General features: G+C 32.8%; 1 pseudogene; it reads right to left on the reverse strand.

Annotated features, from left to right (window-relative positions):
- The window catches only part of LOC149545696 (disease resistance protein L6-like), a 93,281-nt pseudogene that overhangs the window by 16,572 nt on the left and 52,119 nt on the right, over window positions 1-24,590 (reverse strand).

A 24,590-nucleotide genomic window follows, 5' to 3' on the forward strand; every position in this document is an offset into this window, starting at 1 on the left:
ATGTATACATATATGTACATATATATGTACATATATGTATATATGTACATATATGTACATATATGTATACATATATGTACATATATGTGTATATATGTATACATATATATATACATATATGTATACATATATGTATACATATATGTACATATATATATATATACATACATATATATATATATATATATATATATAATTAAAATTAATTAAAATTTAATTCATCACATTAAATTATATTTAAATAATAATTTAATAATTAAACATTAATTTTACCTTAATCATTATTTAATGAACTTGACAATATATGCAGTAGAACAAGAGTTCTAGAGGAGTTAGAGTTCTTGCCTTTTGTGGGAAATGATATATAAATTTATGTTTTGTACTAAAATTGAAGATGCTTACATTCAGATAAGTGGTAAAGAATTTTTTAAAATATTAAAAAGTAGAAAATTATAAAGAAATGAATGTTTAAAGCGTTTTTCAAATTATTTAAAGAGTTGTTGTCTTGTGTTCTAGCAATTTGTATTTTGAAAATAAAATGAAAAATAGATTATCAAATAATTGTTGTAAACTAGAGAGTGAATTTAGATTTTCTTTTAATATATTTATTTCAATTTGAATTTTAAATATAATGATAAAAAATATTGCTTGGTAATAGGAATTTTTTAGTTTAAATGCAGCGATAAAAAATTAATTGGTATTATATTTATGAATTATAGAAACTTATCTCCAATATGGATATATTACATTACTTTAAGTATTTTATATTTATTGATTAACAATAAAAAAACATTCATCTAATTTAATTACTTAATTCACATATTATTCATTAAGAATAAAAAGATAAGAAGCTAATTTAATTATTTAAACTTAAATGTAGAATATCTAGTATTGGGCCCTTCTTTTTTTCAATCAGATAATCTCCTAATATTCTCAATTCAAATTTTACTAAAGTATCTGTTGGCCCCTAATTTAACAGAGTTTAAACAACCAAGTATGCAAGGCAAGAATGTGTCTATGGGCAGCTATCTCCAATAATGGACACACTTCACCAAGAACCTAGGCCAACTATAAGGCTAGACCCTTCTTTTTCTTCAGGCTCTGCAAAACCTAGGCGGGTGAACCTATAGATTCTTTATATGGTACCAGTTGTCAAAGCATACATTGAATCTAATGTAAAGCAAATAAAAACTCCTAAATCTTCTAAACTTAACCAGGAATCACAAGCATGAAATAGCTAAGAACATAACTCATGAAACTAGCAAGCTAAGTGCAGGTTAACATTTGAATAGCTTTCAACATAAAAGGGAAAAATGATTTAATATGTTGATATCAGCAAGACCCAAGTATGAGCAACAGAACTTAAATATCCTATCTATGATCAGTGCCTTATCTATTGGGAAATTAAATGAATCATAACCATACATCTCCTGAAAACCTCAGACATATCCCTACATCAAGATCCCTGATCTATCTTTCACCTTGTGAATAGACATCTGCTACAAAAATAATCTCATACTTAGAACATCCTATCACGAAATCTGCAAACCCTATGACAAAAATCAACCTTTACCCCACCATCCGGACATTTTAATCACATATATTCCTAAACGAAATGCAACCTAATCTATGCTCTTTGATCACAAATTAGAAGAAATAACAGATCCATAATCAGGAGAAAAGATTTAGACAGAACTTAAAACCTTTGATGCTCTTTATTTGCTTTCCTTGAAACCAAATACATGAAATGTACAAAAAACAACTCATAAATCACCTAACAGACCAGAACTATCTGCATAAAACATGAATGTTGCTCAATCCAAAAGAGAAATGATGGGTGTGTGGCTTTCACAGCCTGAGCAGAGCTCCAAGAACTAGAAATAGAAAACCAACCAACAACCTGTTTCAGAGAAGAAGAAAGAATATGTATGAAGAGGGAAATTCTCAGATTGAATTTGCAGTCGACAAGTGTACCCTCAGAATTCCTTCCCAAGATAACTAAAAGCTTCTCTCTACATTCTCTCTGTAATTGAAAATCAAATCCTTTAATTTTGACTCATAAAACATCTCAAAATGTAATTATGAAAGGATGTAACTAATTCTTGATACTAAAATGAATTCATCGTAAAAGTGAAAATCTAGTTCAATGTAACTTCTAGAATGTAAGAAAACTACTTGAGGATAATTTTCTTCACATTCGGGTTCCAAAAGGTCTTCAAAACTGCCCTATAACTGATTCAGATGTTCAAAGATTAAATCTACTTGTTCTATTGCCAATACCTTGGATTTCACAAATTGGCCTACCACGTGAACCGATGAACACCTGTGTATAATCTGACTCCAAAAATAAAAAATTCAGCTCTTCTCGATTTTGACGGTATATTGGAGTGCCTATTTTGGATTAAAATAGCCCCAGTTATGTCGCTCTGAAAATCAGGCTTCAAGTCACAGGTTTGCACATTATTTTGCAAAAATTAAAACCTTTTATATAGTTTAAACTATATTAAAGTTTCAAACATTATTTAAATGGGAGAAATAATAAAATTTTTAAATTTGAAATTTCTCAAATTCTCCACCATTTTCTATCCGGGTCAAACTTGGTTGATCGACCTTGACACATGGCATATTCTGATTCGTTCCTTCCATGCACAGCTGTTAGACACCTCCAAGTGGGTGCCATGTGTCATCACCAGATTTGTCCATCTCATGGCCATGTCACCGATCGCCATGTCATCATTGCCACGTCATAGTCGTTATGTCATTGTAACATGTCAGCATCTACCATGTCATCAGCGACATAGCGACCTCGCGACACGTGTCACCCTCTACCACATCAGCACCTTGGGAAGCGTACCACGTCAGGAAGCATTTTTCACATGTCACCTTCTGGTTCGATGCTCCATATCCAAGTGGGACCCACGTGCTCGTTTTACCTTTTACCTGGATTTGAAATTTTTCGGCAGGTCGCCAACTCGCTAGCCGAATTTTCTGAGATTTTTCGGCAAGCACCATATCAACCTGCTGAATTTTAGAGTTTTTCGGCTGCTTCAATTTGCTGACATCATCATTTGGGCATGCATTTTCTTTCAAAATTTACTTTACTCCTTCTGGCCGATTGGGACCCACGTGCAACTCCCTTGCCTTTTCAAAATGCTTTGTCTTGTTGACACTATATGTTTGAGTGCAAAAGTATATAAAAACTAAAAATATTCCCCACCTGCTCAATGTGGGATAATGTTCCTCAATGGTTTTCCCTCTTTATGTTTGTTGTGATTGCTAAATGCATGGGTTTTCTTTTGCTGCATATGTGTGAGTTGTTCCAGCTCCTTTGGCATGAGTTTTTTATTCTAAATGTGAAGTTCCATCCTGCTGGTCATTTTTTGCTATGAATCTACAGACTTTTCATTGTAATGGTCATTTCTTATGCACATGGTCATTTAAAATTAGCTCCCCCCTTCTAAAAAATGTGATACTAACGTGAATACATGCTTCCTTGAGCTTTGTTTCAGCAAAAAATTTGTTCATTTTACTAAAAATGTGGATTGCTACATTTTTTGCTGCCTTGGAAAGTGGCATTTCCCCTTACAAACTTTGTTCTTCTCTTTGGATGCCTTGCAACATGTGGATGCCCCAAAACGTGGGTTGCTTTCAACTTTTTCTTGGTCTACTCTTGCTGCAACTTGTTTTATTTGCCTCGCGTATTTAAAAAAATGTAAAACTTAGCAAACTTATAATACAATCTTACTCCCATTGTATTCTAATTAGCAGCCAAATCATTTTTCATGGAATGCTCTACCTTATTAGCCGGTTACAACATTCTCCTTCATTTGCTTTCTTATTTTCATATGGCATCTCCCTTACAATTGTTTAAACAATTTCCCAAGGTCAACTTTCAGCCATTCTCTAGTGCTCTCTTGTATCCATGGAACATCTAATTCTTGATTAAAAGATCTTAACACTCTGCTTGTTGTTCGAGCATAAGAAGAAGAATAGCTCTGTATGCTTTGATTTTCCTTTTTCAAATTTAGCATGAGCTTTTTAATCAATTTGCCTATTATCATTCATAATGTAATAAAATTTATCAAGAATGTTTTGCCTTCCTTGATTCATATTTCCTTCATGATGTGTCTCCATTTATCCCAATTTGTCTTCATTTGAATCCCTCTCTGTATTTGAGAATTTTTTAATCAAATCTGAAAATTGTAAATTTGTGTCTGGAGGCCTACCAGCTAGCCTTAAAAACTGACTCAATCAATTAACCAAGCCATAAAAATTGGCATGAGTGTTCAATCATGCACGCTCTACCATACTGCAAATTTTTAGCGCATGAGGAATTCTCGATCAAAAGATTTTAATTGCCGAACATTCATACTTCAATTAACCTGCAGGCAAACAGTGTTAAAAAACATAAACTGGGCTCGGATTTGGCATTATAAACTGGGTTATTGATCACTTGGGGTTTTGAAAACTAGGATATAGGTTCTTTGCCATGAAGAGAAACTAATTCCATGTTTTGGGCTCATGAAAAATCACAAGGCACATTTGGCCAATTTTCGAAAATAGGCACTTGGAAATTTTAACTAAGAAATGTGTCAAAAAGTAATTTTTAGCAAATGTACGGACATGTGAAAGTATGCAGAAGGATTCGTCATGACTTAAGAACTGGCATACTTCAAGGATTTTCAGGACACAACACAATGGTACAATTCACTTTGGCTTACCAATCATAGGATCAAAGTTATAACGTGCCGAACAGGGGTACGGATCAATCAAGATACCTTAGCCATAACAAAATAATAGAAATTAGGTTTTTAATCATGTTTGCAAATTGATCAAATGGATTCCTCATGATCTCAAAATTGAAACATATGAAGTGTCTGACCCCTGAAACACAATGAAAATTTATTTTTTTCATTTGGGTCAACTGGGTCAAATATATGATTGGTCGAACACGGCTTCCCAGAATTGTGAACAACTAGTCAAATGCATAGAACAGTAAATGACCAACTTTGGGGGATGCAAAACCTCGTCAAATGGATTCAAAATGACTTGAAAATTGAAACATAGGTTCTTTATTATGCATACTAAACATCTCCAAAGTGGCTAGCCATGACACACTCCTAGGTAAAAGATATTCAGATGCAAACTGGGCCTTTGATCGCTATTTAATACTCGGGTAGAATTGCAAATTTTGACACTAGCTCAAAATGGGACTTCACAGAATGGTTCAAAATGTCAGTTTAACTTCATAGAACATATAGACGCACTAATTGAAAGGTTTTAGAAACATTAAGCACCTCTTAGGCCTCAGACTGACAACCAAGTACAATCTCATTTAAAAGCTTAAGGGCTTGATTTTTTCAATGGTTCTCAAAATTGACCATACAATTTTTAGTCCTAACAGTGGCTCTGTCTGGGGATGCATGTCCCTTGCAGGTATGGCAAGATTTCAGATCTTTGGAAGAAGCAGACCACAAACCTAAACAACAAAACTTTCTCGAACAGCTTTATTGAAAACAGGAATCTACTCTAACTATGTACAAGCGATGGCCCCGGACCACCAAAAAGTTTTAGAACTCCTTACCTCTGTCAAAAACCTGATTCTCATTCACATTTCCCTGAGGTAAATTAAAATTCTCATTATTATTTGTTTCACCCAACGTATCAACATTTGCAATTAGCTCAATAGGCCAAACAAAACTATCATCATCTTCATAGTGCGTATAAAAATCAGACATACTTTCTTCATCTTGCCCACTATGAAAATATGGATCAGCATGACCATAACAACTAATATCAAACTGAAAATGATCACTACTAACTGCGTCATGGATTCTTTCAACTAGAAACACAAAGTTCTCATATTCAACTTCATTTAACGTGTTACATGGAGCAGATTGTAACTCACCTCGTGCCTCCGTAAATGAAGAGTATGTGAAATCTGATCGTTGCCTACTTAAAACCATGTTACTCATCGAATCAAATTTATCCTTCTCTGAAACCTCTTCACATTCAAACAACTGATTAGTCACCAAAATTGAAAACTCATTCTGAAAGTACTGATCGAAACTATGCTGATGACTATCATCTTCTTCATCAAACTAAAAGTCAGAATACACCTTGAACTTATCTTCACAAGACCTATCAGCATATAAAGAAAATCTATAATCGGATTGACAACACTCACTGTTTTCCACTTCACCATATGAAACATCAAAACAATGTTCAACAAGATCAACATAAAAAGAATCTGAAACAACATTAACCTTCCCTTCATCAACATTCTCTACATCCAACAAATCGTCATGTGCAAAAATATTCGAGGTTCTGTTATATACACCTCCAAAGTCTAAAAAAGATTGTTCGGATTCTACCTCTTTTTCCACATCAAACTTTGGGAAATTGATTTGATTGAATGAGAAAGTATTATGAGAGAACATATGAAGATCCTTAGAGATACTTACATGCTTTTCAAACTCACGAGCCAACGAAATAGAGATTTCATTAGAACTCAAGAAGATTGCCTCACAAATCTTCTCTTGGCTATGATTGTCATCTGGGTAACATGAAGAACTTGCAACAGAAAGATCATTAATGTAACAATATGGAAAATCAGAATTATTACAACATGCTTTTGTATCATGGCAATCACTGGATCTACTGTTGTTACAACTTTCTTCAACTTCATTTGTACTCTAACTTTATTTATCTTCTCTTTTATATCCATCTTTTTCATGTTGATTGCTATTACCTGATTCATTAACATTTGGATCCACCTCTTCACAATCAGAAGATAGATTATCTTGCTCTACAGACTCATTGTATTCATTACTACCTTGGCTTTCAGCACACTCATTATCATTAGGAGATATTTCATGAAATCTATAATCACCACTTTCCATCTCCTCAATGAATTTTTCAATTTGCAAAATTATTTGTAACCTTATAGGTGTTGGCGAATTGACTGAATCGGGTACTAGAACATCAAGGAAAACACTAGGCAGTGAAGATTCCTCAGGTCTACAATGAAAAGGCATCTTACTGATTACTAACTTAAGCCTTAAATAACATTGTTCGACACTTAGACCTTGAGTACTGCCTACTTCAGTTCTTATAATATTGACAATCTTTTTGTAAATCAGTCTCTTCAACATAGCAATGTTATTATTCACGATTTCTAAACTGTCAGAATTTGGTAAACTAATCTCAGATCTGAGATCTAACTCCAAATCTGACTCCATTATAAAACAAAATTTCTACCTCTTCTTTCTAGTGCTGAAAATCACTGAATAGAGGCAACTTTTTTAAACACTTGACTTCCATGAAAAGAAGCATGAAAATCAAAATACCTCCAGTGTTGATGTTGAACTTTGATCTGCTGACTTGGCATAGGTGCAACACTCGAATTCCTTTACACCACTCATCAAACTTTGTAGAGTCGCCACCTCTTTGCAAGAGGAATAAAATAACCACTTCTATGATTGATTTTTTACATTTCAATTTCTTTATAACAACAGATTTCAAGCAGCACTTTAAAACTTATCAAGAATTTAAAACTTCCTTTCAAGAAACTACCAACAGTTTCAGATCTGCCCACACAACTGAAAATTCTTCAAAAATTTTACAATGAAATCAACTAGGAACAACTAGTACAGAGATTTGAGAGTCGCCACTCACTCATGTGAGAAATAAAACATAATTTGTCACTTGACAAATCTGAACCAGACTTTCAATGTAGGAGAACTTGTAGATCATAATTATCTTGAAAAGAAATTACACTTTATAAATTAATTCTTGACTCTGAACTTTCTCAACAGTACTTGCAAACTGAACTAATTGAAGATAGACCTATGACAGTCATAGAACATAATTTTTATCCAATTTTATAACCTACTGCTGATCATGAATAAAGCTTAACTGGGGAACATGAAACCTCAGCAAGGAAAAGGAACACATCTTGCTCTAGATTTGCTATATCCAATCTGTTTCATGGCAGAGATTTTGGTTCTTTCTATATGCAACTCCCCAGCAGAGTCTCCATTTTTTTGGCTCCTGATTTAACAGAGTTTAAACAACCAAGTATGCAAGGCAAGAATGCGTCTATGGCCAGCTATCTCCAATAATGGACACACTTCACCAAGAACCTGGGCCAACTATAAGGCTAGACCCTTCTTCTTCTTCAGGCTCTGCAAAACCTAGGCGGGTGAACCTATAGATTCTTTATATGGTACCAGTTGTCAAAGCATACACTAAATCTAATGTAAAGTAGATAAAAACTCCTAAATCTTCTATACTTAACCAAGAATCACAAGCATGAAATAGCTAAGAACATAACTCATGAAACTGGCAAACTAAGTGCGGGTTAACATTTGAATAGCTTTCAACATAAAAGGGAAAAATGATTTAATATGTTGATATCAGCAAGACCCAAGTATGAGAAACAGAACTTAAATATCCTATCTATGATCAATGCCTTATCTATTGGGCAATTAAATAAATCATAACCATACATCTCCTAGAAACCTCAAACATATCCCTACATCAAGATCCCTGATCTATCTTTCACCTTGTGAATAGACATCTACTACAGAATGAATCTCATACTCAAAACATCCTATCACGAAATCTGCAAACCCTGTGACAAACATCAAGCAATTACATGGTTCTTTGCCCCACCATCAAGACATTTTAATCACATACATTCCTAAACAAAATGCAACCTAATCTATGCTCTTTGATCACAAATTAGAAGAAATAATAGATCCATAATTAGGAGACAAGATTCACACAGAACTTAAAACCTTTGCTGCTCTTTATTTGCTTTCCTTGAAACCAAATACATGAAATGTATAGAAAACAACTCATAAATCACCTAACAGACTAGAACTATTTGCATAAAACATGAATGTTGCTCAATACAAAAGAGAAATGTTGGGTGTGTGGCTTTCACAACCTGAGTAGAGCTCCAAGAACTGGAATTAGAAAACCAACCAACAACCTGTTTCAGAGAAGAAGAAAGAATATGTATGAAGAGGGAAATTCTCAGATTGAATTTGTAGTCGACAAGTGTACCCTCAGAATTCCTTCCCAAGATAACTAAAAGCTTCTCTCTACCTTCTCTCTATAACTAAAAATGAAATCCTTTCATTTTGGCTCATAAAATATCTCAAAATGTAATGATGAAAGGATGTAATTGATTCTTGATACTAAAATGAATTCACCGTAAAAGTGAAAATCCAGTTCAATGTAACTTCTAGAATGTAAGAAAACTGCTTGAGGATAATTTTCTTCACATTCGGGTTCCAAAAGGTCTTCAAAACTGCCCTATAACTTATTCAGATGCTCAAAGATTAAATATGCTTGTTCTGTTGCCAATACCTTGGATTTCACAAACTGGCCTACCACGTGAACCGATGAACACCTGTGCATAATCTGACTCCAAAAATAAAAAATCAGCTCTTCCCGATTCTGACGGTATATTGGAGTGCATGTTTTGGATTAAAATAGCCCCAGTTACGTCCCTCTGAAAATCAGGCTTCCAGTCATAGATTTGCACATTATTTTGCAAAAATTAAAACCTTTTATATAGTTTAAACTATATTAAAGTTTCAAACATTATTTAAATGGGAGAAATAATAAAATATTTAAATTTGAAATTTCTCAAATTCTCCACCATTTTCTATCCGAGTCAAACTTGGTTGACCGACCTTGACACATGGCATATTCTGATTCGCTCCTTCTGTGCACAGCTGTTAGACACCTCCAACTGGGCGCCATGTGTCATCACCAGATTTGTCAATCTCATGGCCATGTCACCGATCGCCATGTCATCATTGCCACGTCATAGTTGCTATGTCGTTGTAACATGTCATCATCTGCCATGTCATCAGCGACATAGCGACCTCGCGACACATGTCACCCTCTACCACATTAGCACCTTGGGAAGTGTGCCACATCAAGAAGCATTTTCCACATGCCACCTTCTGGTTCGATGCTCCATATCCAAGTGAGACCCACGTGCTCATTTTACCTTTTACCTAGATTTGAAATTTTTCGGCAAGTCGCCAAGTCACTAGCCAAATTTTTGGAGAATTTTCGGCAAGCGCAATATCAACCTGCAGGATTTTTGAGTTTTTCGGCCGCTTCAATTTGTTGGCATCATCATTTGGGCATGCATTTTCTTTCAAAATATACTTTACTCCTTTTGGCCGATTGGGACCCACGTGCAACTCCCTTGCCTTTTCAAAATGCTTTGTCTTGTTGACACTATATGTTTGAGTGCAAAAGTATATAAAGACTAAAAATACTCCCCACCTGCTCAATGTGGGATAATGTTCCTCAATGGTTTTCCCTCTTTATGTTTGCTGTGATTGCTAAATGTATGGGTTTTCTTTTGTTGCATATGTGTGAGTTGTTCCAGCTCCTTTGGCATGAGTTTCTTATTCTAAACGTGAAGCTCCATCCTGCTGGTCATTTTTTGCTATGAATCTACAGACTTTTCATTGTAATGGTCATTTCTTATGCACATGGTCATTTAAAATGAGCTCCCCACTTCTGAAAAATGTGATACTGTTGCGGGAGGAAGCCATGGGCTTCAAAAACGTGACTACATGCTTCCTTGAGCTTTGTTTCAGCAGCAAATTTGTTCATTTTACTAAAAACATGGATTGCTACATTTTTTGCTGCCTTGGAAAGTGGCATCTCCCCTTATAAAGTTTGTTCTGCTCTTTGGATACCTTGCAACATGTGGATGCCCCAAAACGTGGGTTGCTTTGAACTTTTTCTTGGTCTACTCTTGCTGCAACTTGTTTTATTTGCCTCACGTATTTAAAAAAATGTAAAACTTAGCAAACTTATAATACAATCTTACTCCCATTGTATTCTAATTAGCAGCCAAATCATTTTTCATGGAATGCTCTGCCTTATTAGCCGGTTACAACATTCTCCTTCATTTGCTGTCTTATTTTCATATGGCATCTCCCTTACAATTGTTTAAACAATTTCCCAAGGTCAACTTTCAACCATTCTCTAGTGCTCTCTTGTATCCATGGAACATCTAATTCTTGATTAAAAGATCTTAACACTCTGCTTGTTGTTTGAGCATAAGAAGAAGAATAGCTCTATATGCTTTGATTTTTCTTTTTCAAATTTAGCATGAGCTTTTTAATCAATTTGCCTCTTATCATTCATAATGTAATAAAATTTATCAAGAATTTTTTGCCTTCCTTGATTCATTTTTCCTTCATGATGTGTCTCCATTTATCCCAATTTGTCTTCATTTGAATCCCTCTCTATATTTAAGAATTTTTTAATCAAATCTAAAAATTGTAAATTTGTGTCTGGAGGCCTGCCAGCTGGCCTTAAGAACTGACTCAATCAATTAACCAGGCCATAAAAATTGGCATGAGGAATTCTCGATCAAAAGATTTTAATTGGCGAACATTCATACTTCAATTAACCTGCAGACAAACAGTGTTAGAAAACATAAACTGGGCTCGGGTTTGGATTGATCACTTGGGGTTTTGAAAACTAGGATATAGGTTCTTTGCCATGAAGAGAAACTAATTCAATGTTTTGGGCTCATGATGAATCACAGGGCACATTTGGTGAATTTTCGAATACAGGCACTGGGAAATTTTAACTAAGAAATGTGTCAAAAAGTAATTTTTAGCAAATGTACAGACATGTGAAAGTATGCAGAAGGATTCGTCATGACTTAAGAACTGGCATACTTCAAGGATTTTCAGGACACAACACAATGGGACAATTCACTTTGGCTTACCAATCACAGGATCAAAGTTATAACGTGCCAAACAAGGGTACGAATCAATCAGGATACCTTAGCCGTAACAAAATAATATAAACTGGGTTTTTAATCATGTTAGCAAATTGATCAAATGCATTCGTCATGATCTCAAAATTGAAACATATGAAGTGTCTAACCCCTGGAACACAATGCAAAAATAATTTTTTCATTTGGGTCAACTGGGTCAAATATATGATTGGTCGAACAGGGCTTCCCAGAATTGTGAACTAGTCAAATGCACAGAATAGTAAATGACCAACTTTGGGGGATGGAAAACCTAGTCAAACGGATTTGAAATGAATTGAAAATTGAAACATAGGTTCTTTATTATGCATACTAAACATCTCTAAAGTGGCTAGTCATGACACATTCCTGGGTAAAAGATAATCAGATGCAAACTGGGCCTCGATCACTATTTGATACTTGGGTAGAATTGCAAATTTTGACACTAGCTCAAAATGGGACTTCGCAGAATAGTTTGAAATGTCAATTTAACTTCATAGAACACATAGACACACTAAATGAAAGGTGTTAGAAACATTAAACACCTCTTAGGCCTCAGATTGACAACCAAGTACAATCTCATTTAAAAGCATTTAAGGGCTTGATTTTTTCAACGGTTCTCAAAATTGACCATGCAATTTTTAGTCCCAACAGTATCAATTAAATTTAGTATACAAACTTCTTTGAATTATGGACCATATAGACGATGTAATTTTTCAATTTGATTGATTTCAAAGTTTGCTTTAGGTTTCTTAAGGAAACTTAGAGAACATCTTAAAAATCTAGATTTTAAAAAAACTAATTGAATGAAAAGTCAACCTTGATCTCCAAGACATCTTGTCATTATATTTGTTCTTTTTAATTAAATTATATATGTATGTATGTATAGGTTACTTCTTAATTTTGTATAATTAGTTTGAAAACTACATATTTCAACATAACATAAATGTATTCACAATCTTTTAAGACAAATTATCTTAAATAAAATATTATTTATATTTTTTTGATGAAATTTTTATAGTAGAATAATCAATAATATAAAATAATAACAATAAAGTATAAATATCAATCATAAATAAACCATATTCATCATTGATCTCATAAACTTAAAAACCCTTCTATTCTCTTCCATAAAAAATATATATATTTGAAATGTAAACAAAACTGTCAAATTAAACCTTGAGAGACCCCTTCTCTTAATGCTTCTCATTTAACCAGGAAACTCCTCTAGATGCCTCACAATTAATTAAAAAAACTGATTACAAGACAAAGTGAAATTATACGGATTTGACCGGGGGGTTAAATGTAATTTATCCATTGCTAGAGAATTGTAGTGGCCTAAGTGTAAAAAAATTGTTGGATCAGCAGTTCCCCTGCAGATGATCTATAATTGTTAACTCTGTTTACCCAAATCAAACAACTCTTTACCAATAATCTGTTTGGGCTAGGCGCATGATCAATTTTAGAGAACCACAGATAATGTTGGCATTTCGGCAAGATACAAAACTGGCATACAAGCCTTCATATGAATTATTTCTGGAAAAATTATTTTATTAATTATATAAGTTAATAGGAAAGTATATCTGACAGAGTTTTCAATGTTGCACAATATTTGAATAAAGTTTTCATGTCAAATTTGCAAATCCAGTCCCCAGCCAACAACAAAAATAAAATCTCCGAGTTGGATTGCATTCAAACAAAATCTATGTTACACAATCCAGATGAACACTATGTTTGGTGCAGCTGGGCAACAACTTTTCCATTTCTTTCTTTCAGAATTAAACGACAAAACATAAGCTGTAGGTGAAAATTCCCCTTTGATACACACAAATCGATAGACCATCCGCCATATATCTGTGAAGCCCTTCTCCCCATGATGTATCAAAACGTATAGTGGCAGACCATTGAAGATTTTATAGTAACAATGGCGAAAACTGCAAAAATCTGAAGTTGCTGGTAACCACTTTTTGATTAAATATTAATTCAAAAATAAAATAGTTTTTGAACTTTGTAAGTTTCCCGCTTTTGATCATAAAAATTAATTATAAAGTGCAAACCGGAACATTAGTTCCCTGCCTATATAGGCGGGGACTAATAAAACGTATGCAACTTTCCTTGAAGAATGTACAACACTAAAATTATGTCTCGACTCTCTATGAATTGTCGTTATGCTTTTGCTGTCTTTTTCCATTCTTACTGCGACGACACATCACGACAAACGATAGAGCATCTTTTCTCTAGTCTTCCTATTTACTTTGCAGGGTTCTGCTGCGCTGCACAAATGGCCAGATATTCACTACAAGTTGAAATAGCATATTCTTTAACATCATACCAACTTCAATGACTTCGCCGTAAAAACAAATGTAAAAACAAATGTAAATGACTTCGCCGCACAACCATTTGCATTATTGGAAAAATATGTACAACACTTTCATACAATTAAACAAATTAACACTACTATAGACCGTAGAAAAATAGAAAATGTGTTAGAAAAGCGAATGGATCATGTTCAAAACTTTCCATTTGGAAAGCCCAATAAAAAACTTGAACAAATTGTGTGAAGACAGGGTGTTGAAAAAGGCCCTAGATGTGTTACTAAGAATGGATTAATTTGAAGTGAGGCTTGATAAACACATGTATGCTTCATTGTTAAAGGTTTGTTGTAATTTGAGAGCATTGGGAGAGGGGAAAATTGTGCGTGTCCATAAGATTTAAGTGAAATTTAGGGGATACTATTTTGGGTACACCAAGCTTGTTATAATGTACATGAAATGTCAGATTTTGGAGTTCACACGTCATGTCTTTGAGAAAATGCCTCAACAAATGTAGTTTTCAAGACTATCTTGATTGCAAGATACACACAGAGTGAGAGAATTAAATATGTTCAGGCTAAGTGTTTGACTAATGAAAATTTATGGATTTATTTTTGTAACATAAGAAAATCATCGGTGCAAGTGTGATAGAGATGTTTCTCTTTTAAATCCCTATAGAAAAAATTGATCTAATTACAAATGAGCTTATCCAAGCTAATGCTCTCTAAAACCTAATCTTGTATTAAAGAACTCTACTTTTCTTCATCAATTTCTTCTATCATAACTGAGTATTGGATTTGCAAGTGAATATATATGTATTTCACAAATCAACTATTCTTTTAGAGAACTTATCATAGAGAATCTAATTAGAATAAATTCATAGATTTATTGTGTTTATGTTCTCATGGAAACTCACAATCATTAAAATTGATTTGTAAAGTAAAATTATGGTCCCTTGATTTTTTAACACTTTTGAGATCTTATTTAATGATTCGTTCTCCTATTCCAATCACAAGCTTTAGGCATTCTTGAAAAAAATGTTACGTATTTGGTAACATATTCATCCACTCATGCTATCATCTTTTACACTCGATGGATCAGACTGGTATCAATGCAATCTCAATCTAATATGTTGGAACGACTAACATCTAAGAGATTTGTTAACCTAGAAGGTTTGTAATCAAACACTTTTTAGTCCTCTTTAACCTTAAGTAAAGGTAGTTTCAATTATTAAACATAATATTTTATCGCTGATAAGAAAAAGATTTATATTTTTCAAATGATATTTTTTTCATAATTTTCATAACTAAATTATATTCTCCTCTTTCACCACTTTCCATCTTTGTGATTGATTATCATTAGCTACACGAAAAATCTACATGTGAATATCCCATAAGCAGGAAATTCTTCAACATTAATTCAATGTTAAAAAAAAAATCTATCCCCCATAATAAGCAATTTGAGTTGTCTATCTATTTCTTTTTGGTATTTTGTTATATAGGTCTCTATTTGTATAATCTTTGACAAAGTTGGAAATTTGTTATAGTAAGACATTGTATATCATTAAATATGGGTTGACTTATGGGTCCACATTCTATACTCCTTTCTTTTCTCAAAGTATTTGTACGGATGTATGCATAGAGAAATCTTTTCCTAGCTTTTGCTCTGTTAAAAATGTACATAATGTTGGAGTCTTTTTCAACAACATAGTATGACTCTTCAATGAAATTGGGCCCCATTTCATCCATCCTATCATTATTCCTAAAATTTTAGTTTCATTTAGAATGAAATGCTTATCAAAAAGGTAGTTTTCGATTTTCGATGTCAAATGTTTTTCTTACTATAGGGGGTCTCTTTGACCAACAACCTAACACTACTAGGTCTCGGGTAAGATATTATCTAGATCAGTAGATTCTAGCTTTATATGTCTTTGATATCTACATGTTGAAATTATTGTGACAATGTGATTTTGGAGCAATGGACTTTTGATATGCACATTTGCATGACTACATGATTTTGGACATCCACCTACAATAACTATCATCAAATACTTAGATGGGATAGGTGTGACCACTAGGCAATGAAATATATAAGATTATCGCATTGCACCTAAGAATATAGATTAACATTTTCTCTGTTATATATATATAGTCATAGTACATGAAAATATTTTAAAATACTTTATTTTGACTATATAATATTGAAGGGTAATTTATTTTGGGTTTATGCAATATCATCTCCTCATTTGCTTTAGTTTTGAATTTGCAACTTATCACTTCTTTTGTATCTCATATTTGATAACCAATCTAATACATTTTGTTCAATTATAACAATGTTACAACACAGTCCAACTCATACATTACAAGTTATTCAATTGATGTTACACATTCTAAGTAAGTATAACTCCTTTTACCCTTACTATTATTATTCAATATTGTACAAATGAGTAATATTGTTGGTGTAGAAACTTATATAATCACTACGAAAGAAAATACAATTGATATTGATACTATTTTGGGAAATGAGATTTTTTTAGCACTACACACAATACATTATATTGTTAGGGATTATTCGTTTGATAGTTTTAAAGTTTTGTTTAATTTTTGTTATATTTTCACTGAAGTCCAAAATGGTTTTATTGATTATTTCATCTTGTTAGTCCCTAATAATGATATAGATGCATCACAAAATTTTCATTATGAGTTACATTCAAGTGTGTTGCAAGACTTGCATAGGTGAGATAATGTGTCAAATTATCTTTCCAATTTTTTCTTGCCTGCATTGCCTTCTCTACCAAACCTAGAATAGGGACTGTGGGGTGATACATTTTGTATACTTTGGGTATGTACATGACTAAACATGTCTGTTTGATTGTCTTAAACTTCTAGGGAAAAATTTACACTTAATCAACTCAAATGCACAAACATATTTTATTTTATTTCATGACGAGAATCCTCCTTGTGGTTAGTATGAACTATTGATTTGTAAGAAAAATAATATATGTCACAACATTATAGTGCCAAAATACCTTTCTATTTTTTTTTTTTGAAATATTAAGATCAATATCACTGCATATTGAAAACTAAATAATGATTCATGGTCTAAAAAGGGTGTATTTATTAAGAATAGATTTTGGTGAAAGAATCTTTCATCCAATATGTGATTTATTCACTACAAAATTTGACACTCAAACTTTATAGTTGTGCGTTGCACAGTCCTTTTTTTAATGTAAAAAATCTAATGCTACAAGAAAACGACATCACATACATAAGTACATAAGAAAAAAATTACTCAAAACAAATACGTTGGTTATGAACTAGAAAGCTTATATTATTTGATTGGTAATACCTTATTAACAAGGTAAAAAGGAGATACTTTTTGTCTATAATGGGTAGAGTGTATTTTCAATACCAAGATACCTTTTTTTTTGTGTTTAACTACTAGGTAAATCAAACAAGCTTTTTGAATATAAAATGACATCAAAACATCATTCAACATGATGTCATTCCAAATAAAAATTACACATATGCACTATGACGCACTTCTTTCTACATGTGTGAGGACACTCTTTGTTTAAAAAATAAATCTCAACATAGTTTTTTCTCATATTAACTATTTAGTTCATGAATATAATATAAACAAAATCAAAAAGGGTAACTAAGTTAATTTAAAATATAATTATGAAATAACGAAAAAAGTAGAATAAATATTAGAGTGGGGTTGTCTTTGCACAAAAATATTGATCAATCAATGCCTAATACAACCACTCAGCTTTTGTAAAAAAGAGGCAATTAAGCCCTTTTTGTGAATCCCGACAGGAGCATTAAACAAATTTCTAACAATCTCCCCCTCAATGCTACCCATGGGTCTGAGGGTTCAAACCTATGACCAAGCTTTGATACCAATTTTTTTAAAGCAAAGTCCACTAAGATAATTGAGAGGAGGGGGGCAAATCAGTTATTAGATCAATATAACTTTTATAAATGTTATTAAACTTTAGCATGTGATGAAAATAATCAAAAACCATAAGAAGATAAACATAACCAAAAGCACCATATATGTTAACTTGTAAAACCCTTGATTAAAGGGAAAACCCTAGTGGGGATAGTATGCACAAAATGATGTACTAATATATAAGTTCCTTGTAAGAGGATGTACTCTGTTGGGAGACAATAAAATATGTTCAATATATATTAGTCCCTATTAGGAGACTTTGAAGCTCTGTGAGGGTATTCCAATGCTATTAGAAATTCTAGAAGGAAGAAGGTGCTGGAAATATAAGAGGAGTAACTAAGAGGGGAGGGGTGAATCAGTTACTACAAAAATTATTTCTCAAATCCCTTAGATGTTAGTAAAAATAAACTTAACTCTGCTAATGCTTCATAAAAAAAGAAATGATACAACTCAGTAAGCACTAAGAATACTCGATAATTAACATGCAAATCTTAAGATGTTATCTATTATTATTATTTATTTAACTTAGTTGCAAACATAGAAAAGAAATAGCATGAACACAATTGACACCAAAGTTTAATGTGAAAAACCAATTTGGGAAAAAACACCAATTGCAACTAGTTACTATTTTCACTCTCCTAAAGTGAGCCATGTTAGGAGCCAACCTTGTTAAAGGTTACAAAACACACTGTTAGGTGTGACCCTATTAGAGGATTTAATCACCCGGTTAGGAGTGGCCTTGTCAGAGGTCTTTAGACAATTCAATAGAACTACCACCTTGTTAGAGGATTTAAAAATGTTTGTTAAACCAACTCTGTTAAGAGATTTAGATCATTACTACAATGGTTAGAGAGTAACAATGAAATGACCTGATTGTGATGCAACTAAATTTTTGATTACAGATCTCGATTCTAGTTTGTACTTGACCCTTCTTGACTATTTTTATCTTTCCAGCTCCATAAAGACATTCTTCTTATCTTATGATTCACTTCCTCTTAGAATTTATTAGATCTTCAATGATTCCACTTCACTCATTCTATCCACAACTTGACCTTCTACTTATATCATTCACCTTGTCAACTTAGCTAGAATATAACTTAGAGTAACTAATATTCATTTCTTGTGTCGGCTAGAACCAATAGATAAATTAATTCTAGACTTTATATGCCAAAATAAGAAAATCCTTTGAAAGTTGGCCTAGCTAGGTAAACACTAACTCAGAAGCGATTTTCTTGTGTTAACCAAGTGAAGCTCAGTCAACACTACATACTGGAAAATTCCTTTGGTAATTGAGTGAGCTCAGTTAGCAATGGTTCCATCCAATATTTTCTTCATTAACTAACTGAGCTTGGTTGATACTCATCATCTACTGACTTCCTTTTGGTGCCTAAGTGAATTTGGTAGATACTACCTTCTAAACTAGGCAAACTCTAGATTGCTTGGTAGCCACACAAAACTATCTTCAATGCTCAAATGAGCTTGGTGTATGCTGACTGATAATGATATGAGATTTTTGTAACATGAAAGGCAAAAATCAATCAATCAATTGTATCCAACAATCTCCATCTTTGGCATTGATGGCAACACAACATGTCATAACACAATGAAATTTTGGAGCAAGAATAAAGTAAGTAGCATATCCTTATTTTCAATCAAATTATTATCCATGAGAACTTCCTTTGTTAGTGTGAACTATGCCTTCATTTTTCTCCCTTTGTCTAGTATAATTATATCAAGTTCATTCTCCCTCTTTGACAATTCTTTTCTTCATCACTTTATCAAACTTTCTATAATAGAAAACTTCTTCTTTTCAAAAAAAAATTATGAGATATGATAGTATATTTCTCCCTCTTTGAAATCTCATGCCACGGATAATGCTCAGTGAATATTAATGTACCTCATGTACAAATTTATTTCCAATGTGCCTTTGTCAATACTACACCAATTGATTGATCTTCAATATGCTCTGGTTGATGCATCACTAATCTTCATTTAGTGAGCTTCAGATAGGAGAATGACCCCTAGCTTACCTTTTAGATATTAAAATGCATCCTTAGGTAATGGCTTTTTGAATATGGCTACAATTTGTTCTTTTGTAATCACATATTCCAATCTACCTTCTTTATCTTACACAAGTTCTCTTACGAGATGATATTTCATAGCAATGTGCTTTGTTTTTGTATGCATTACTAGATTCCTTGATATATTGATTGCACTAGTGTTATCACAGTATATGATTACTGGATCCTTAATTTCTATCTTCATTCCTATCATCAGTTGTTTGAATCAAACAACATTTGATCAATTGACTATTGCTGCCACATATTCTACCTCTGTTGTGGATTGAGAGATGCAATTTTGTTTCTTGCTTGTCCAAGACACTAGTCTTTTGCCAAGATAGAATGCTCCACCACTAGTGCTCTTGCTATCATCAATACTTCCTACCCAATCAACATCAGTAAATAATTTTAGGTCTAAATTGCCTCATTTTTTACACTATAAGCCATATTCTTTAGTACCTGTCAAATATCTAATGATTCTTTTGATCACCATCATGTGATTTTCTTTGGGATTTGCTGAGAATATTTCCACCATAGTGAGTGCTAATGTAATATTAGGCCTTGTATGTACTAGCTACTACAATTTTCCAATCACTTATCTATATGTAGTCTGGTCTACCTCTTTGGAATCATCAGTTTTGGAAAGCTTATGTCTACTAGACATAGGAGTTCCAACTGGTCTTGAGTCTTCCATTCCAAATTTCTTTAGTATCTCATTGATGTATTTGGATTGAGTAATCTACATACCATCTTTCTTCTATTGAATTTGTAATCCAACAAAGAATTTTATCTCTCGAAACATAGACATCTCAAATTCCTTGCTCATTTCTTCTAAAAATGCTTTGCATAAGTCATCATTTCCTTTGAATGATGTGTCATCAACAAATATTTCAGCCAAGACAATCTTCTTGTCTAGTCCTTCTTTGATATATAGACTATTGTTAACATTTGTTCTTTCAAAACCAATTTGTATGAAGTAATTATGAAGCCTTTCATTCCAAGCTCTAGGAGCTTGCTTGAGACCATATAATGCCTTGTGTAATTTGTAGACCATGTATCTTTTGGTAGGATCTACAAAATCTTTTGGTTGTTCAATGTAGACTTACTCATCAATAATTCCATTCAAAAGTGTAGATTTAACATCCATTTGATAAATTTTAAATCCTCCATGAGTTGCATATGCAAGTAAAGTTCTAATACCTTCTAGTCTTGCAACAAGGGAAAAAGTGTCACCATAATCAATATCTTCTTCTTGAGAATATCCTTTACTTACCAACCTTGCTTTATTTCTAGATACTTTTCCATCTTCATTTAGCTTGATTTTGAACACCCATTTTGTGTCAATTATATGTTTATCCTTGGGTCTAGCAGCTAGAGTCTAGGTTTTGTTCTTATCTATTTCTTCTATTTCTTCTTTCATTGCTTCAACCCAACTTTCATTATCCAATGCATCTTTAATATTTCTAGGTTCAAATTCAGCAAGTAAACATGTACCTTTCAATTTTCTTCTTTTCATTGTTTCATCATATTTTTCTCCAATGATCTGATCAAGTGCATGATGCCTTCTGACATATCTTGCTAACACAGGTTCTTTGGATTTGGAATAAGTTTCACTAATTTCATCAGGCTTGGGTTCCACTATTTGTGACTCAGGTCGATCAAAATTGGTTTACTCTTGAGGTAGCTCAATACCCTTTGACTGCAACTCGGGTCCTTCAAATTGTGACGCGGGTTGCACTATCTACAACTTGATAACTATTGGAGATTTTATGGACTCGAGAATTGAAGCCTCTTTTCTTTTAGATAGATTTGGTAGGGTATAAGGTTCATAGTAAACAAATCTTTTGTAATCCTTTGGCTCTTTATTGCTTTCCTCTTCACTCTTTTCTACAAACTCATCAATTCTCACATGTGCACTTTCTATGATTTTATGGGTAGAAAAATTCAAAAATTTCTATTCTTTACTTCTACAAGAGTATTCTAGAAATATGCCTTCATCACCTTTGGCATCAAATTTCTCTTTTCTAGATATTTTCAAGATATAACATTTGCTACCAAAATACTTTTAAGTAACTTACATTAGGTCTATAGCCATACCATAATTCATAAGGAGTTTTATTAAAATATTTCTTCAACTTTACTCTATTTAAGGTATGAACTATAGTGTTGATAGCTCCATTTTAGCACTTGATTACAACATTCTTTTCTATCATCAATGTTCTTGCACAATCCATGATGGATCTATTTCTTCATTTAGCTATACCATTCTGCTCTAGTGTACTAGGGGTTGATACTTGTCTTTTAATTCCTCTTTCAATATGAATTCATTGAAGTCATTTGAGATGAATTCACCACCTCTATCTAATCTTAAGCATTTAAAATTCTTTCCAGTTTCTTTCTCTACTCTTCCTAAGTACCACTTGAATTTTTGAAAAGCTTCAAATTTTTCTTTCAGATACATTATAGTCATCACTCTAGAATAATTATCAACAAAAAGAATGAAATTTTTTTCTCCACTATAACTTTGTATTCCAATAGTTCCACAAAACTTTGTATGAATAAATTCTAAGACTTCTTCAGAATGATAGTTTTTACTTTTGAAACTAGTCTTTCCCATCTTACCAATTTTGCAATTTTTTCATAGACCCATATCAAGTTTCTTCAAAATAAGTATACCTCTTGCCTTTTCGTGTTTAGTTATCTGGACCAAATTATCAAAGTTTATATGACATAACCTTTTGTGCCATAGACAACTTTCTTCTATACGAGAAATCAAACATGAAATTTCAATAAGATCATGACAAAATAGGTTACGTTTTGTTTGTTTGCCAAATCTAGCTAGATTTCCTTTTTCATCCAGTAGTTTTGCCTTTCCATCCATGAATTCTACCTTGAATCCAATGTTGTTTAACTATGTCACACTTAATAGATTTGGGTTTAGTCATTCAACCCAATAAGCATTATCACATATAAGTTCATTGGTTAATGAGATATGACTTTTTCCTTTTATGGAACAAGGTTCATTGTTTCCAAATCTCACACTACCTCCATCATAATGTTCAAAATGTTCAAATTTTGTTTTATCTCTAGTCATATGATGTGAACATCCACTATCAATAATCCATGTATCATTTTTTCTAACATGAGAGATAAGTACCAACTTATCTCCTTCATCATGAGATTCATCTTTTATAAAAATATACACCATTTCATCTTTATTATTATCAGAATCTTTGGCCACAAAACAAGATTTCTTACCTTTGTCCTTGTAGTTCTTGTAATTTTTTAATTCCTTCTTGCCTTTTTACTTTCTCTTTTCATCCTTTCTTTCTCTATTTGGACATCTAGCAACAATAAGACCATCTTCATCACAAGAAAAGAACATTAGAGGAATTTTACCTTTGTACTTCCCTCTACCTTTAGATTATTTCTTTACAAGTAGGGATTCAACAATTTCAAGATCACTATCATAAATTTATTCAGTTTCTTCTTCACTTCCTGATTGATTAGTCTTTGATTTCTTGCTCTTTTCCTTGAGTGAGAGTTTGGCTTCAAATGCAGACTCAATATTCTTGGAATTAGGAACATAGTTATCATAGCTGTCTAATTCAAAAGTTGTCAATCTTCAAACTACAACATCCAAGGTTATTTTTTTATTTGGATCACATCTCATTTCTTGAATAGAAGATACTCTAATTGTATAAATAGGAAGAATATTTCTGAGTACCACACTTACAATAGTTGTGTCATCAATGTATGCTCCAGATGCTTTGAGTGTGCTTACACTAGCTTTGATTATTTCCACATATTTTGTAATGTTTTCATCTTCTCTCATTTTCATTTGATCAAATTGTCCTCTGATACTTTCTTCTTTGGCTCTTCTTACATTGTCATCTCCTCCATAGATGTCTTTCAATTTGGTCCACATTTCATGAGAAGTTATATAGTCTTTCACCTCATCAAATTTAGAATAACTAAGAGCAGATGCAATATCAATCATCATGATGTTATGATTCTTTTTTTCAGCAATATCTTCAACTAATAATGTTCTAGTGGGAGTTTTATATTCAATATCAAGATATTTACAACCTGAATCACTAATAGTAGCTAGATGTAACCTCATAAGTCCTTGCCATGTTGTGAAATTGTCTCTATTCAACTTGGGAATCTCTCTTTTGTAAGACATCTTAATCTTTAACTTAGGTCATTGACAGCTTCTCTACAAGCACCAAAAGCTCTAATACCAATTATTGGAAATATAAGCAGAGTAATTTAGAGGGGAGGGGTGAATTATTTACTATAAAAATTATTTCTCACATCCCTTAGATGTTAGTAAAAATAAACTTAACTATGTTGATGCTATGTAAACAAAGAAACATTATAACTACAACTTGTTAAAGGATTTACTACAGCCTGTTATGACTACTCCACCTAGGAGATTTAACTAAAATCACC

The sequence above is a fragment of the Cupressus sempervirens genome, chromosome 7 (assembly GCF_028749045.1).
Source record: "Cupressus sempervirens isolate cs-2001-9-10 chromosome 7, ASM2874904v1, whole genome shotgun sequence".
Lineage (NCBI taxonomy): Eukaryota > Viridiplantae > Streptophyta > Pinopsida > Cupressales > Cupressaceae > Cupressus > Cupressus sempervirens.